Source organism: Chiroxiphia lanceolata, chromosome 3, assembly GCF_009829145.1.
Source record: "Chiroxiphia lanceolata isolate bChiLan1 chromosome 3, bChiLan1.pri, whole genome shotgun sequence".
In the NCBI taxonomy this organism is placed as follows: Eukaryota; Metazoa; Chordata; class Aves; order Passeriformes; family Pipridae; genus Chiroxiphia; species Chiroxiphia lanceolata.
In genome coordinates, this window is record NC_045639.1 from 96,097,593 (window position 1) to 96,112,954 (window position 15,362).

Consider the following 15,362-nt stretch of genomic DNA (forward strand, 5'->3'; position numbering starts at 1 on the left):
TTAGTACTGTTTTTAAATTACTTCATCTTTAAAAAAAAATTGTTTTCTGACTGCAACAGTCAACAGACACAATATTCTAGGTCGATGGTTTAAGCTACAGAAATCCTCAACTTGTAACATGGTAACTGATTCTAAAAAATATTGCGAAAGTATTTACCAATTAACTCCTGGAACTGCAGTAGGAACTGCTCCTACTGAAAGATAGGAGGGAAGTGTGTTTTGCTTTAATAATTTATAACTGTTTAAATGAGATAAATTTCCTGAGGACTGAGAACATGCTTAGTTTTGCAAGTGAACATAGGAAAAAAACAACCTAAAATGTGATAAATGCACTAGAGAGAATTTGCTTTCTGAAATCTAAGTTGCTGAACACAATGCATTACCTAACAATTCCAGTATGGGGGGTCTCAAGGTTTATCATACCAAACTTCATCATAATCTACAGCAGAAATTAGAAACAACGTCAGCATTTTTTCTTCCAGAGCCTGAGAGACAGAAGAATGTTGTTGCCCCCTAGAAGCCCATAAAAAGCACACCAAAACCAGATTATGAATAAATGGAGTATCTAGCTAGGCAGTGACTGCTCCCTGAAAGCAAAGAGACTGGATGCAGCCACCATGCAAATTGGAATCAACATAAGAAAACATCTAATACTTAAATAGCACAAACTGTTGTCACTGTGCACATCCTGTGGCACATCCTACCACAGCAGTAAGGTGTTTCAAAACATCTGTTCAATGTCATTTTATTAATGAAAGTATCCTGATGCAAAACTCTAAGATCCAGGAAAAAGAACAGGAGAGGAAAAAAAATCTCTTCTTCCTGTAGCAGTAAAAAATATCTACTTAGACACTGAGATTAAAAAAAACCAAAACCAACCAGAACAAACTACACCAGAAAAGTGGGATTTGCATCAGAAAAATTCATGTACCTATTGTAACTTGCAGCAGAAATTACTACTAAAAATGCTATTCTGAAAGCAATGCAGATAAGTTAATGAAAATTAATTAGGTTCTTGTCCCAGCATAAAACAACACTACTGTGTAATACTTTGTGTTAAGCTGATGATATAAATTGTGGATGTGTTTATTTTCTCACAAGTCGATGTCCACTAAGTGAAAACAAGGTAGTTTGTCACCCGAGCACATGTGTCCTGTGTGAACTGTTAAATAAAATCAGATCTACTTTGCTAGCTGAAACCAGAAGAGTTTATGGTATATTGAACCCACAAATCATGATCCACATGCCCCAATTCCATCATTACACTTCACAAAGAGTGATATGAGCTGACACTGCATAGGCAGGCAATGTAAAGTTTCCCATATAAAGATAAAGTGTGCAACATTTTGCTGGTAGACTTCAATACATGCAATTACTTCAGTTATAATGGAATGAAACCTTTGCTGTGACTGAAACAACTCTAGTATTCAGTCTCTACCATAAGATTTCTTCTACTCTCCTATGGACTCCAAAGGCAGTAGAAAAATCATCATTTCCTGTTATTGTTAAGAAGATTTCTCAGTTTCTTTGACTGATTTTCAATTAAGTAAGCTTGAAGAGGTGGAATCCAATTTTCCTCCATTCCATTTATTTAGTGGATTGCTCTGATTTGTTACTATTCACTTTTGTTTTCACACATACGACTTTCTAAGCAAAGAGGAGGAATCTGAAATTAAAATGGAGTTCCTAAAAGTGACACACGTTCATCCCCTTGTTAGGGCAACATAGTTAGCGTGTCTACAGAAGCAGTTAGCAATGAATTATATTCATGCAATCCAGACCTGATTCATACTATAAGTTATTGATTTAAGTAATAAAACTAGTGATTTGATGATAAAGCTGACTTCAAGATGTAATACATAGAAAGATTTTTCAAAAAAGGGAAAGAGTATGTACTTCTCAGCAGGCAGTATCTTTCTTTGGTATGCCATAGTCATTTCATTAGCTCAGTGCAAAACAGACATTGGAGATGGTACAAGATTTTTATGCCACTAAGCCAAGTATTTTTTCCTAGAGTTGATTAGCAAAGATGTAGTCCTGTCTATGTCTTGCCTCCAAGGCCCTGTTCCTTCTATTTCAAAAACAGTGTTCACTGCACAATCCGGTGCTCAACCTTTGGCTTCCACTCTCATGCTGTGCTTACAGTAAAATAGCTGTATAGCTGCCACTGATATGCATTCACAGAATACCGATGCCAAATGGACAGAAGGGATGATTTTTACAGAAAACATACCTAAGGTGCAGAGCACATTTAAGTCATTTAACATTAAAGGCTCTCCACAGCATTGGCAGCAAGATGATGAAATACCAAATCACCTCTTGAAGGTGGTACCTGCTTAGAAAGGTTAGGAGAAGCTAAAGGAATGCTCTTTCGAAAATACAAGATTTTGCACTGCTTCTAAGTGTTTTAATAGATATTGACAGCAGGAAATGAGTGTCTCTGCTTGGTAAACTTTCACAGTTAGACTCAATCTTATTTCACTATAAGCCCATAAATGAGCAGCACAACTGAGGAGCCATTGTGGACATGCACAACATCTGGACCACGAATTCTACAAAGCTGAACTCTTCAAACAAGAGGAGTGGAGTAAAGTCCCACTGCTCATAATATTTCAATACGAAGGGAGAGAAATAAAAAGGCTAGTTGCAAAGAAGAGAGTGAAGAGTAACATACAGCTGCAGTGGCTGAAGAAGAAAGATGACTTGCATTAACCAGAAGTTGCAACTGTAGCTTTGACAATCAGGTCAGTAAAAAGTATTGGCATGCAACTCTTATGATTGGATTTGGACTGTGAGTTTGGCTGCACCAAGATTTGGGGATTAATTTGCTACTAACCAAACATACAGCCAGAATTTAAACTAGAAGTAGGTGAGCAATTCTTTGCATTAGCCTCTAGATGGGGAGAATTTCCTTCAGCTTTGGAAATGGTGTGCCTTATTCACTAAAAAGCTGTTTTTCCAGTAGAGGTAACTCTTGTATGGTCCTGTTGCTTCAACTTGGGTCTGCACTATTTGTCATTATCTGTAACTACATGCCCTTAACGTACTGAAACAAAACTGTTTTCAGGCTCTCTCTTATTTTCATTGATATATTATTGCATTCATTTGCCACCAATCCTTTAAACAGCACAATTACAATTTTAATGGAAAAGTAAACCTTTTCTTTGAGAACTTTCCCAATGAGAAGCAAAAAAAAAACCACATAAAGGTTGCAATAAGGAATTCACAATAGTGCAGTCACCATCTTACAAACCCACTGCTCTCTTGTGCTGCTGTTTGGAATTAATTTTTACTCTTGGAGATAATCAAAGAAAAAAAATCAAGTGGACATTTACTTATGAAGACTTAACAGTATGACACTCCAAAACCTGTTTATTGCTCTGATTCAACTCGATACCATCAATTTATTAATAAAAAGTTGCATCATATAGAGACAGTAGATCACAGTTATGCCACTAACCAGGGGTTCATTTCACCAGCTTTCTTTTCTGTGATATCATTAAGAATTGGATTCAAACTTACTTTTCTTCAGTGGAGGTGTTTTCCTGTGAGCTGTACCTAAGCTTCCATTAGTTCCAATGAAGAAGTAGTAGAAATTGAGTCAATTAATTACATTGAAAAGTAGAAATTAAACTTGGTCAGATGAATAGTTAGAACAGCTCTTTCCACTGACAAGATCTCTAATAACTATAGTGTGAGCTTAGACACCTACATACCTACATAACCTATACTGTAGGTAATTGGAGCTGAATCTCACCACAAGAATCTTTCAGGAAAATAATGTACATATATGGATGTGGATCTGAGACAGTCACAAGAATAAAATGGGAATGATTTAGACATGGATTTAGACTATTTTGCAATTGGTAAATTTGATGGCCTCAGATCTCTAAAATGGCTAGCTAAAATAAGTACTAGACAAAAATAAACTTAATCCTGCCAGTCTCTGGTACAAAAACTCACTGATTATTTTTTCTACTCTCTAAAAATCATCCGTTAATTATACAGGATGATCGTTGCAGTTTTATATTTTGCCTTCTGATTTACATTATTTCAGTAAGAACTTGGAGAATGGCTACAAAATTCAATACAAAAGGATCCATCAGAACACCAAGAAACACCTTTTTTTAACTGTGAGAGTGACTGAACGCTGGCACAGTGCCCAGGGAGACCGGGGAGTTTCCTTCCCCAGAGGTAAATAAAAGCCATCTGGATGTAGTCCTGGAACACCCTGCTTTGGGTGGCCCTGCTTGAGCAAGGGGCTTGGACCAGATGACCTCCAGGGGTCCCTTTCAATCTCAACCATGCTGTGATTCTGTGAGATAGTACCAATTGTTGAAAGAACCTGAGGGCCACATAGAGCTTCAGTGTTGACAGAGCAGGAGAAAGAAATGCATTTTTCCTCATGAGAGGAGTGAATTGTGGAAGATAGATCACAAAAAAATACTGAGTAGGGGAGCTTTCATTAATAGAACCCATCTGTTATTATTAATAACTGCTAACCATTCACACTGCCCATTCAAGTCTTTGTTCACACACTCTTGCACTTGCACTCTCCTGGCTACCCACCACTGCACAACCAGGAGGCCAACACCAGCTCTCTGCACAGAGGTCGTGGGGCCATAACAGCACACAGGGGCTCTTAGGTGGACATTCAGGAAGTTCTTCAAAGGGTCGTTCACCTAATCACTTATATATAGAATCCTGCAGCCTGACCACATGTGGTAGTAGCACCCTCTGGAATGTGGTCCCATTCACACGACTGGTTGTTGCTGCTAGTCCTGGCAGGTGGTCAGGTTTGGCCAGCTTTTTGTGCCCCAAGTTTCTTAGTTCTTGCAAAGACTGCCAGACTGTCAATCTCAAGGAGCTTATCAGTGCCTGGGAGACTGCTGCATGCTGTTCTCTGCAGCCTACTGTATCCTCATAACTTTTTCCACCCACACACCTAGATACCCACAGAAATCACTCACACAAGATCACAAGGCACTTTTATGCAATGCAGCCTTGGAGAATGGCTACAAAATTAAATACAAAAGGATCCATCTGAACAGCAGGAAACACCTTTTTTCAATTGTGAGAGTGACTGAGCACTGGCACAGTGCCCAGGGAGATCACACCTGCTATGTGATATGCTTTAGCAAAAGAAGCTGGGGGAGACCTAAAATCCTGCTATCCAGATGCAAATTTATCCTTACATTGAAGTTGTGAATTACTGTGAACAACTACAAGGACTGGTAATACTACCAAACACACATTACTAAAGATGCTATTCAAAATAACACAATAAGGGAAGAAAATAAGCTTCCAGGTTTACTTAAGTGTCCTATTAAAACAAAAAGTTCTCTTCCCATACAGTTAACTCTTTGGTATCCCCTTTCCTTGGATAGGAAATATTAATTAAATGTGTTGTCCTTAGTTTCCTTAGAATAATTCAACAGAATCGCAGAATGGGTAAGATTGAAAGGGACCACTGGAGGTCATTTAGTCCAACTCCCTGCCCAAGCAGGGTCATCCTAGAGCACGTTACTCAGGACTGTGTTTAGATGTCTTTTGAATATCTCCAGAGAAGGAGACTCCACAATCTTTCCGGACAATCTGTTCCAGTGCGTGGTCATCCACAGAGTAAACAAATTCTTCCTCTCTTTCACATAAAACTTCCTGTATTCCACTTTCTGTCTGTTGCCTCTCATCTTAATTAGCCTGGCTCCATTCTCTCAACACCCTTTCTGCAGACATTTAAACACTTTGATAAGGTCCCCCTCTCAGTCATCTCTTCTCCAAGCTAATACATGCCCAGCTCCCTCAGCCCTTCCTCGTACAAGAGATGCTCCAGTCCTTTAGTCATCTTTGTAGCCCTTTGCTGGACTCACTCCAGGAGCCAAATGTCTTTCTTATACTGAGGAGCAAGAAATTCAATTTCTGTATTCCTAAAGCTGTATTTCATAGGGCTTCTGAGTTAAAATGTCATCACCATCTATAGAGAATAAAAGTTCATGTTACCTATATATACAGTTTAAATTACATAAAAATATTTGAGATATTGAACAGAGATGATTAAAAACATAACCTATAGGTGTAATTTGACTTGGCTGAGATCTTCTAGTAGGTTCATAGTGGGTAACATTTCAGAGAAGAAAAAAATGGGATCTACTGGCCCTGGCCAGCTAAACTGGACCATGGTCTGCTTCTCTTCCTCCACAACATATGTTGTTCTCATTTCTTTTCTCTGTCTCACTTCAGAAAACTAAGCCAAAACAACCATCAATGAAAAATAGAAACTCCAAAAGTGGTTTCCTTTCATTTTGAAAGCCATCATTAATCCATTTTCTTCTGCTGCTGATCTCAAGCAATCTGCCTGCTTCATGCTTCCTAGTATAATCATGGCCTCAGGACTGGTTTATCCAAACTCAATGCAGCGGTTTTAAATAGAATCTTAAAATATATTGTAGAACCTACAGCTGCATACAGCCATCTCAAGATCAGAACATTAATGCTTTCCAAAGCAGCTCTCATCAGGAAACTTAAAAGTACGTTATGGATGAAATCCCAGTCCCAGTTTCCTGCAGTGATAGCTACTGCACTAACAGCAGCAGCAGTAGCACCCACTCTGCTTGAATGCAGAGACTTTATTTAGGCAGCATTGACTAGCACTTTGATAGCAGTGATGGAGGACATCTATCATCAGAGGTAGGTGCACTGTAATTTGGAACTCCGTGCAGTTCATCACAGCTTTACTGCCTCATATTGAGCCAGGATTTCCCAGAGGACTAACACAGGCGTGCTGTCCTCACCACATGTAATAATCCAAACACTTTCAGGAAGGCAGATTGTATCTATCACAATGTAACTGTGAGTGCAACAGCTCACAGTTGTGTACATATGTGTATTTATTTAAAACAAGCACACAAATGAAAAAGTTTCTCAGAAAGATCAGTACAAATATTACTCATACTTTCCCCAGTGACTTCCACTTGGGTAACTGGCTTAGCCATGAAAGAGGTGAAAGAATCTCCTTTACCTAACGTACTTTAGTGCCTTAGCAGGCCCAAAAACATTTTTAAGCTCAGAAGCACATTTAAAATTATGTATGGCTGATCACTGAGCAACCACCACCTTAAAAACATAAAATCATTTAGGTTGGAAAAGATCCTAAATATCATCGAGTTCGACCATTAACCCACCACTGCCAAGTCACTAAACCATGTCCCTAAGTGCCACAACTACACCTCTTGTGCTCCAGACCCTTCACCAGTTTCACTGCCCTGCTCTGGACACACTCCAGCACCTCAATGTCTTTCTTGTAATGAGGGACCCAAAACTGGACACAGGATTCCAGTGCGGTCCCACCAGGTACTGAATACAGTGGGGAGATCACTGCCTTGGTTCTGCTGGCCAGATTATTTCTGATACAAGCTAGGATGATATTGGCTTTCTTGGCCATCTGGGCACACTGCTGGCTCATATTCAGCTGCTGTCAACCAGCACCCTCAGGTCCTTTCTGCTGGGCAGCTTTCCAGCCACTCTGCCCCAAACAGGTAGCGCTGCCTGGGGTTGTTGTGACCAAAGGACGGGCCCTGGCACTTGGCCTTGTAGAACCTCTCACACTTGGCCTTGGCCCACAGAATTGAGGATGTCTGAGTTGTGTAGCATGTCACCAACCATTTCTCCTCGAATTATGGGGGCTTCATTCCAACCCCCAACTCTGTCTTTCAGCTCAGGAGGCTGGTACCCAGAGAACAACTGGTCATACTGTTAGACACTGAGGCAAAGAAGGTATTAAGTACCTCAGCCTTTTCCTCATCCTTTTTCACTGTTTTTCCCTGCATCTCATAAAGAATGGAGATTCTCCTTTGCCTCCTTTTTGTTGTTGATGTATTTCTAGAAACATTTTTATTTTCTTTTACAGCAGCAGCCAGATTAAGTTCTAGTTGGGCTTTGGTCCTTCTACTTTCCTCCCTTCTCAACCTCATGCATGGACATCCTTATAGTCCTCCTAAGTTGCTTGCCTCTTCTCCCTAAAATCATAAAATTTCCATTTTTTTTCTGAGTTCCAGGAAAAGCTCTCTGCTCAGCCAGGTCAGTCTTCTTCCCCTCCAGCTCATCTTAAAACACATGGGGATGGCCAGACACATACAACTTTCTAGCTCATTTTTTCAAAGGATGTTTGTAAATTTATTTCAGCCTAGGCAGACCTAAAGCCTGCCTATATACAGGATCTTGGAGTTGTGGTTAGTATAGCAGTGTTCTTGAACTAATAACCTAAAGCCTTAACTTTGAGCCAGAGCTGATTTCTGTCCTCAAAAGACAAGTATAATTCTTTCCCATTTGTCTGAGAAAGACCATAGAGAAAGAACAGAGTTTCCAAATTAAGGAGGTGGCTAACACAGACAGCCATGGACTGTTTACTCAACCTCTGAAAAATTGTTATTTGTCAGTAGAGTTTCCATACTTGACAGCAAACAGATGTCAGAGTTTTGAGAGTCTGCTTGAATCCTATCTGTACATTTAATAACATTATCTTCCCATATGAAATATTAAAACTTCAATTACTTTTGCATTATTGTGAAAAATATGCAACTCATGACTCAAGAAGCAACAACATAATACACATCATGATGTGGTGACATCATGATTCTCAGCAATATGAAGCTATCAAATTTTCCAGACCAAAAAACCATAAAATAGATAAGTAAAAATATGCTAAATAAAATTCATGTTTATGTAAAGTTGAGATAGTCTGATGAAATCCTGGAAGTAGGCTCTGGGCAAATGAGGAGTCTCAAACAGAGATTCAATAATACTCCACCAAAACAAACCAAAACCAAAAAAACAAACAACCAAAAAAAACCCAAAGACCAAACCAACAAACAAAAACCTAAAACTAAATCAACCAACCAAACAAAACCAACCAAAAACAAACTAAAAAGCCTCGCTCCACCAAAATCACCCAAACCCCAGGGGAAAACAAAAAACCATGAACTTCAAAATAATATATCTGCTCAGTTTTATTGCAGCTCTTTTCTAAATCTGCTTTATTCACAGAAAAGGCAAGAAATCCTATGAAATTCAACTGTTCCACTTTATGCCACTAATTATGTCAAATACTATGACATGTCTTTCAGAAGCTGCTTCTTAAGTGCTTTCAAATTCTTTCACTTTATCTTATTCTTTCTCTTCTACTGGAAATGCCTCTTCTCTCACATTGTCCCTGTTTTTTAGTAACTTTGCTTTTTCCCTGAAAATTATAGAAATATAAGCTCTTGAATCAACTGGCATTTCTAAACAAAAGATAATATTCTCTCATTTTCCACTTAGCATCAGTTTCCCTTCCCCTAACTCACGTGAGATTGCTTTCACGTTTGTGCTCAGCTTGATCTGGTCTTTGATATATCTATTCATTGTCTTCTGTTCACCAAGAGAAAATATTTTTTTATATTCATTCTCCTGCCATTTTAACTTGTATCAGATAAAACCAAGCCCTTATTATTAAGCAATCTTTCAAGCCTTTCATGCCCTGCCTGGTTTCAGAAAGACTAAATAACTATATTTATATGTTGACATGTAAAGTACCAAGTCGAGGTTTATATGACAAAGCTGATTCGGTGACTTACTAAATATTAGGACAATTCTGGTCATACTAAACAAGCTGAGTCTTCTAAGTACTTTAGATCTGGAAAGCTAGTGGGGATGAAAAAAAATCCAAAACACCCCCAAAAAAGAAACATCTGCTTAAGTAGCTGTAGCTTAATGCCATCCAGCAACCACACACCACACAGCTACTTGCTCACAACTCCTCACCCTGGTGGGATAGGTTAGAGAATCAGAAAAAGGTAAAACCTATAGGTTGAGATAGGATTAGTTTAATGACTGAAATAAAGTAAAACATAATAATAATAGTAATGAAAGAGAGAGGAATAAAATCCAAGAAAGATAAGTGCAATTGCACCTGCTGATCAATGCAGTGATTGTTCCCTTCCAGACAGTTCCCCCCAGCTTATACACTCAGTATGACATTCTGTGGTCTGGAATATCCCTTTGGCCAGTTTGGGTCACCTGTCCTGGCCATGCTCCCTCTCAGATTTTTGTGCACCTGCTTGCTGGCAGAGCATAGGACATTGAAAAGTCCTTAATTTAGGGTAAGCACTATTAGCAACAACTGAAATATCAGTATGTTATCAACATTATTGACATACTAAGTGCAAAACACAGCACTGTGCTAGCTACTGAGAAGAAAATTTAACTCTATCCCAGTTGAAACTGGGACAGTATCCACCTTGATTCCATATAATTTATGCCATGACCAGGTCCTATATTTTCCAGTACATTTCAGTTAACCATCACCACTCTTCCCATCCCTTAATAGATGTATCTATACACGCACACACACCTACACACACATCATTCCCTTAGTTTATGGACCATCCCTAAAAAAGTCCACTGAGTTCATTTAGTCCATACCTTTAGTCCAGTCCATGCCTTTAGTCCATGCCTTTAGTCCAGTCCAGTCCATCTGCTACAGTTCTTCATCAAGGCAGGAAAAATAGAGTATGGTGTTGGATTCTTGCGTACTAGAGTCAGTTGATTGTCCCTCTCCTCCACCTGTCTGGAGGCAGCACTACTCTAGTACTGCTAACATGAATCTCCACTTCTTTTAAAAATGTATTACAATTCCTTTCCATAGGATCAGAAGTATAGGGCTCTGGTAGATACCGGTGCACAGTGTACCCTAATGCCATCAAGTTATAAAGTGGCAGAACCCATTTTTATTTCTGGAGTGACGGGAGCTAATCATACTGGAGGCTGAAATAAGTCCAACTGGGAGTGAGTGGTAAAAGCACCTCTATGAGACTGGCCCAGAGACTCTGTGCATCCATGATGACCTGTTGTTCCTGTCTCATTCACTGAATAATGGCCGACTTCTGAAGTTGTAACTTAGGAAAGTTGTCAATGTTTTCAGTGATAAATGCCAGAGTTCTATATAAATGACTGCAAGACTCCCTTTGATTTCATAGAGGTAAGAATTGCGCTGAGTTCAGAAGGAAAAGACCATGAAACAGAAGAAGGGAAAAGTTTGTGATAATGTAATTAATTAAAATCTCTATGCACAAGGGAATGAAGTAAAGGTTGAACTGGCTTTTGCCCACAGGCATTTCCAGATTTGATTGCTTCACTTGATTGGTCTAGCAGTCTTTCAGCACAGTTTTGTGCTTTCAACATTGTTCATATGGAATATAACCAGAAGAAAAAAGTTACTTCATGATATAACTTTTGGATTCAGTGGAATTACTCCAGTACGGGGTATGACTCATATTTTTGATTTTAAATATTCAACTATTAGATGAAATAACAACTATTTATTCATAATCTAAATCCTAGGTATGACTCTCTTGAACTTTATTGTAAAATGCATGAATGTACAGGTAAAACAGAGTGAACAGGTCAGTTACCATCTCTAAAACCAGGATATATATCTATAAGCTACAAGTTAATTCTGGGCCCGGCATGCAAATAGGGAAACAGCCAAATTGTTGTGGGTCTCTTTCCTTTTGACCAACTTGACCATCTTTGGCCCGGAAAAATTTTCCAAAGAAAATGCACTGAAATTGCTTTGTTCTCTGGGATAGACTCAGTTTTGAAAAATGAGCAGTTTCAAATGGAAGGAAAGGAATTATTAGAACATTTTAAAAATAACTGTATTTGAAGGCCAAGTTCTGGTCTGCAGTATGCAATTTCTAAACGAAAAAGACTTCCTTTCATATTTTAGGATATCTACATATTATATGTTCTGGAGTTTAACAAAATCTCTAACAATAGGAAGGTTGTATTAATTTACTTTTTTTTTAAAGCAGCTTTGATATGGAATTAGATCTGCCTCCAAAATTAGGTGGTTGAACTTTGTAAAAACAACATTTCCTCATCTGTGTATATTATGAAAATGAACCTTGACTCAACATTAATATTGATATCATGAGAGTCATAAAAACAAACCCTTCAAAACTCCCCAAGCCCTCAAATTGAAAATATTAGAGGTAATCCATAAATAAAATAAAATAATTCGTGTAATTTAGAGAACTCAAAAAACCCTCCTGTAACATATGTTCTACTTGCAATCTTAATTTACTTTGGTAGCACTGCTTTGCCAGTTTATTTTATGGCATGCCTTTCAGGAACTTTGTTTACAATACGTATTAAAAAAGGCAAAAAAATGAAAAAAGCAAGAAAAGTAGTCCAAACAACTTTTGATTCTTGCCTTGTTGTTATACCTAGCATTTAACCTGGGCCAATTGAATTTTGTAGGAGGATGTGTCATGAAAATAATAAGACATATAATTTTTACTATTGTTGCTCAAAAAGTAAGACCCAATTGTGTTCAGGCACTTCTTAGCAGTGAGAAAAGGGAGCTGCTTTCTGTGTCCTACAAATCTTGCAGTGATTTATTTGTTAGAAGAACTATTTCACTGACATAAAGTGGAGAGGATAATATCTAGCACATTTCCTAGCTTAATTGTCTTACTGCAACTGAATGTGACACACAGTGTAAGAAAGATTAATTATGAGAGAAAACTGAAGTCAGCAGCCTCAGGCAAGACAGTTTCTTAGAATTGGCTTTATAATCTCAGAAGAGATACCATTAACCTTAAATTAATTTGAATTTTTTACCTTTTTTCTTTCTTTTCTGATACAGCACTACAAAACTTGCTTTTCAAGTCCTTCTGTATTCTGAGAAAAAAATTACACTTTTCTAATTCCTGGATAGATTTTAAATGAATTTAAGCAATATTTCACTCAAGCTCAGTGTCAAGATTTTACTAACATTGAAAAGTTTTTAAATGTGATTGAAGGTATCACAATCATATCCACCCTAAGTTTCTTCAGTAGGTTCAGCTCTGTACTAAGACAAACAACCAGAATGCGTTCCAAGCCATTAGAGCAGCAATGGTGAAGTATTTTTTGCTTCCATCCCTAGAGGTCCCAAGGGTATGAACGGTCTGTCCTCACACTTCTCTTCACATTGAAGTTCTACTGCACCTCTTCCCCATGAGATCTTGGCCTCCTCCTCTCTTCCTCACACATTATAAATATAAAATATACTTCTTTTCTCATCAAAGAGATATTGGACATTGACAACTCACCAGCTCTCCTCTTCAAGTCTTTGCTCTGCAGGCAGCTACCCCGAGAGAGCAGTAGGATGTTACAGTAATACGAATGGCAGGTGAGTTAAACCAATGGAACAATGGCTTCTGATGCACAGCACTGTCTGCTTCACCAGGATTTTACTCCAACTTCTGTGTCAGTTCTCTTCTGTCCCTAGATTCAGCTACAGGATATGCATGTGCCCTAATTGTCTTCCTCATAAGGTTTCCCAGTTTTTAACAATGTCCTCAATATTGCGTATGTACCTTTGGGTGGAAGGGACTCCATTATCAATACCATTTCATTGACATGGCTGCTGAAGGACAATCACATCACTCTTCTTCCAAAGTGCCAGTTGTATGCATTTTAGTTCCCAGTTAAACCGTGGATTCTAAACCACAAGGGCCAGCTGCCAGCAGTGCAAGCACTACTGCCTCTGATTATATAGAGAGGTCAAGTGTATAAATGGATCTTTCCATCTGTGTTGATGCATATTCTACATCTGACGTGCTTTCTCCTCAGAGAACAGAAAGAATAATCAGAAATTGCAAAACACAGAGTCCCCAACCATTCTGATTACTTGCCATGAGATTCATTTCATTTAAGTCATTATTTTATTACAGTTTCCTTTAGACACAAGATCTGAAAAACTCATATCAAAAACTCGAAAATGCTGAGAGGTTGTGCAAATAGTCTGTCACACTTTATCCCTGAGCAATACACTTCATTTTTCTTTTAAATATTCTCTCCAATAATCTTAAATCATATTGGCTAAAGGAAAAACTAAAATCAGTAATATATAAAATATTATAAAAAGGTGGAATCACATCAATCTCCATTAGTATAATAATATATACTGTATCAAACCCTAACTGTGAGGGCAGTTTTCACAATGACATCTGATAATTTGGTGCATAGTACTTTACTTAAGGTAGGTGCTGGAATTAAAAATAGCTTAAAAAAATGAAACTGAAATTTTGTATTACATTCAGCAATACTCATATTCTAAGAGTTCTCAGAATCTCAAGGAATAAATAAATAATTTTCTATAGAAATACATATGAAAGGTTGGCCTTTCTAGATTTTGCTGCACATTAAAGTTCTCCTTTGTAATACAATGTATAGAAGCAACAATTAGAGATGCAGGACAGCCAAATCAAGGGTTTTAGAAGCATTGGCCTATTCCCAGCTCTACTACTGCTCTGCTGAGTAACTTCAGGAAATTCCCTTAATAACCATGTCTGCATGTAGCCTATGAAAAATTAGCTATTTAGTATATGCCGTTTGTTTAGTATCCTTCTATAACCAACAGAGGAAAAACACATTTCCAGGTGGTGATTTATGCCACCTGAAGACAGGTCTGAAAATAATTAGACTAGTGCATGCACTCAACTCTGGAAAACTTGTGGAATGTGCTTATAGCACATCCCTAAGCAGATGGAGGGCAAAAAAAGAGTTGTTAGTTACAGGCCATTTTTCCTTTTAGTTCGAGGATTTATTTTTTTTTAATGACTTTCTATAATTGGCTTTCCACCAAGTGTCTTCATTCTGGCCTGGCTGAGCAGAGCCCAGGGTAACCAGAGAGAGGCACCTAGAGTAGCAGGCTCCCACATTACTTCTATGCAGAAGCATACTCCTCCTTGGTAGCTGTGGTTTGTAGGACAAGTGGGAACATTTACTTCACAAATTCTATTAAATTATCTCATATCTTGTGGAGAATGGACTAGGTATTAAGAGGTTACAAAGGGAAGGCAGAGCTTAAACCTTTAAAGGGAAGGGGCAAGGAACAGAGGATGACTAGTCACAAAGATGTAGTAATTAGAAATCATGGGGAAAGGAAAAATTTTAGAATAAGTAATGATATATAAGCACTTGGCACGGCATAAGGAAAGGAGTGGTAGGCCACATTTTGTCTGTCTAGAACTGAAAAGTCAGCAATGTCACAGACAATGTGAGGTACATGTTCTAGACGAAATGACCTATACCGAACTGATGGAAAGTCAAAAACTTGTATTACAACCAGCCATTCACAGCTGAAATCACAGAATCATCAAGGTTGGAAGAGACCTTCAAGATCATCTAGTCCAACCATCAATCCAGCACCACCATAATCACCTCTAAACCATATCCCCAAGGGCCACATCCCTACACCTTTTGAATACTTCCAGAGATGGTGACTCCATCCCCTTGCTGGGCAAGTTATTCCAGTGCCTAACCACTCTTTCAGT

The 15,362-nt window shown here is 38.3% G+C and overlaps 1 protein-coding gene across 15 annotated transcripts in view; it reads right to left on the reverse strand.

Annotated features, from left to right (window-relative positions):
* Positions 1 to 15,362, reverse strand: part of DLGAP2 (DLG associated protein 2) — a 455,535-nt gene that overhangs the window by 160,179 nt on the left and 279,994 nt on the right. The window lies entirely within an intron of this gene.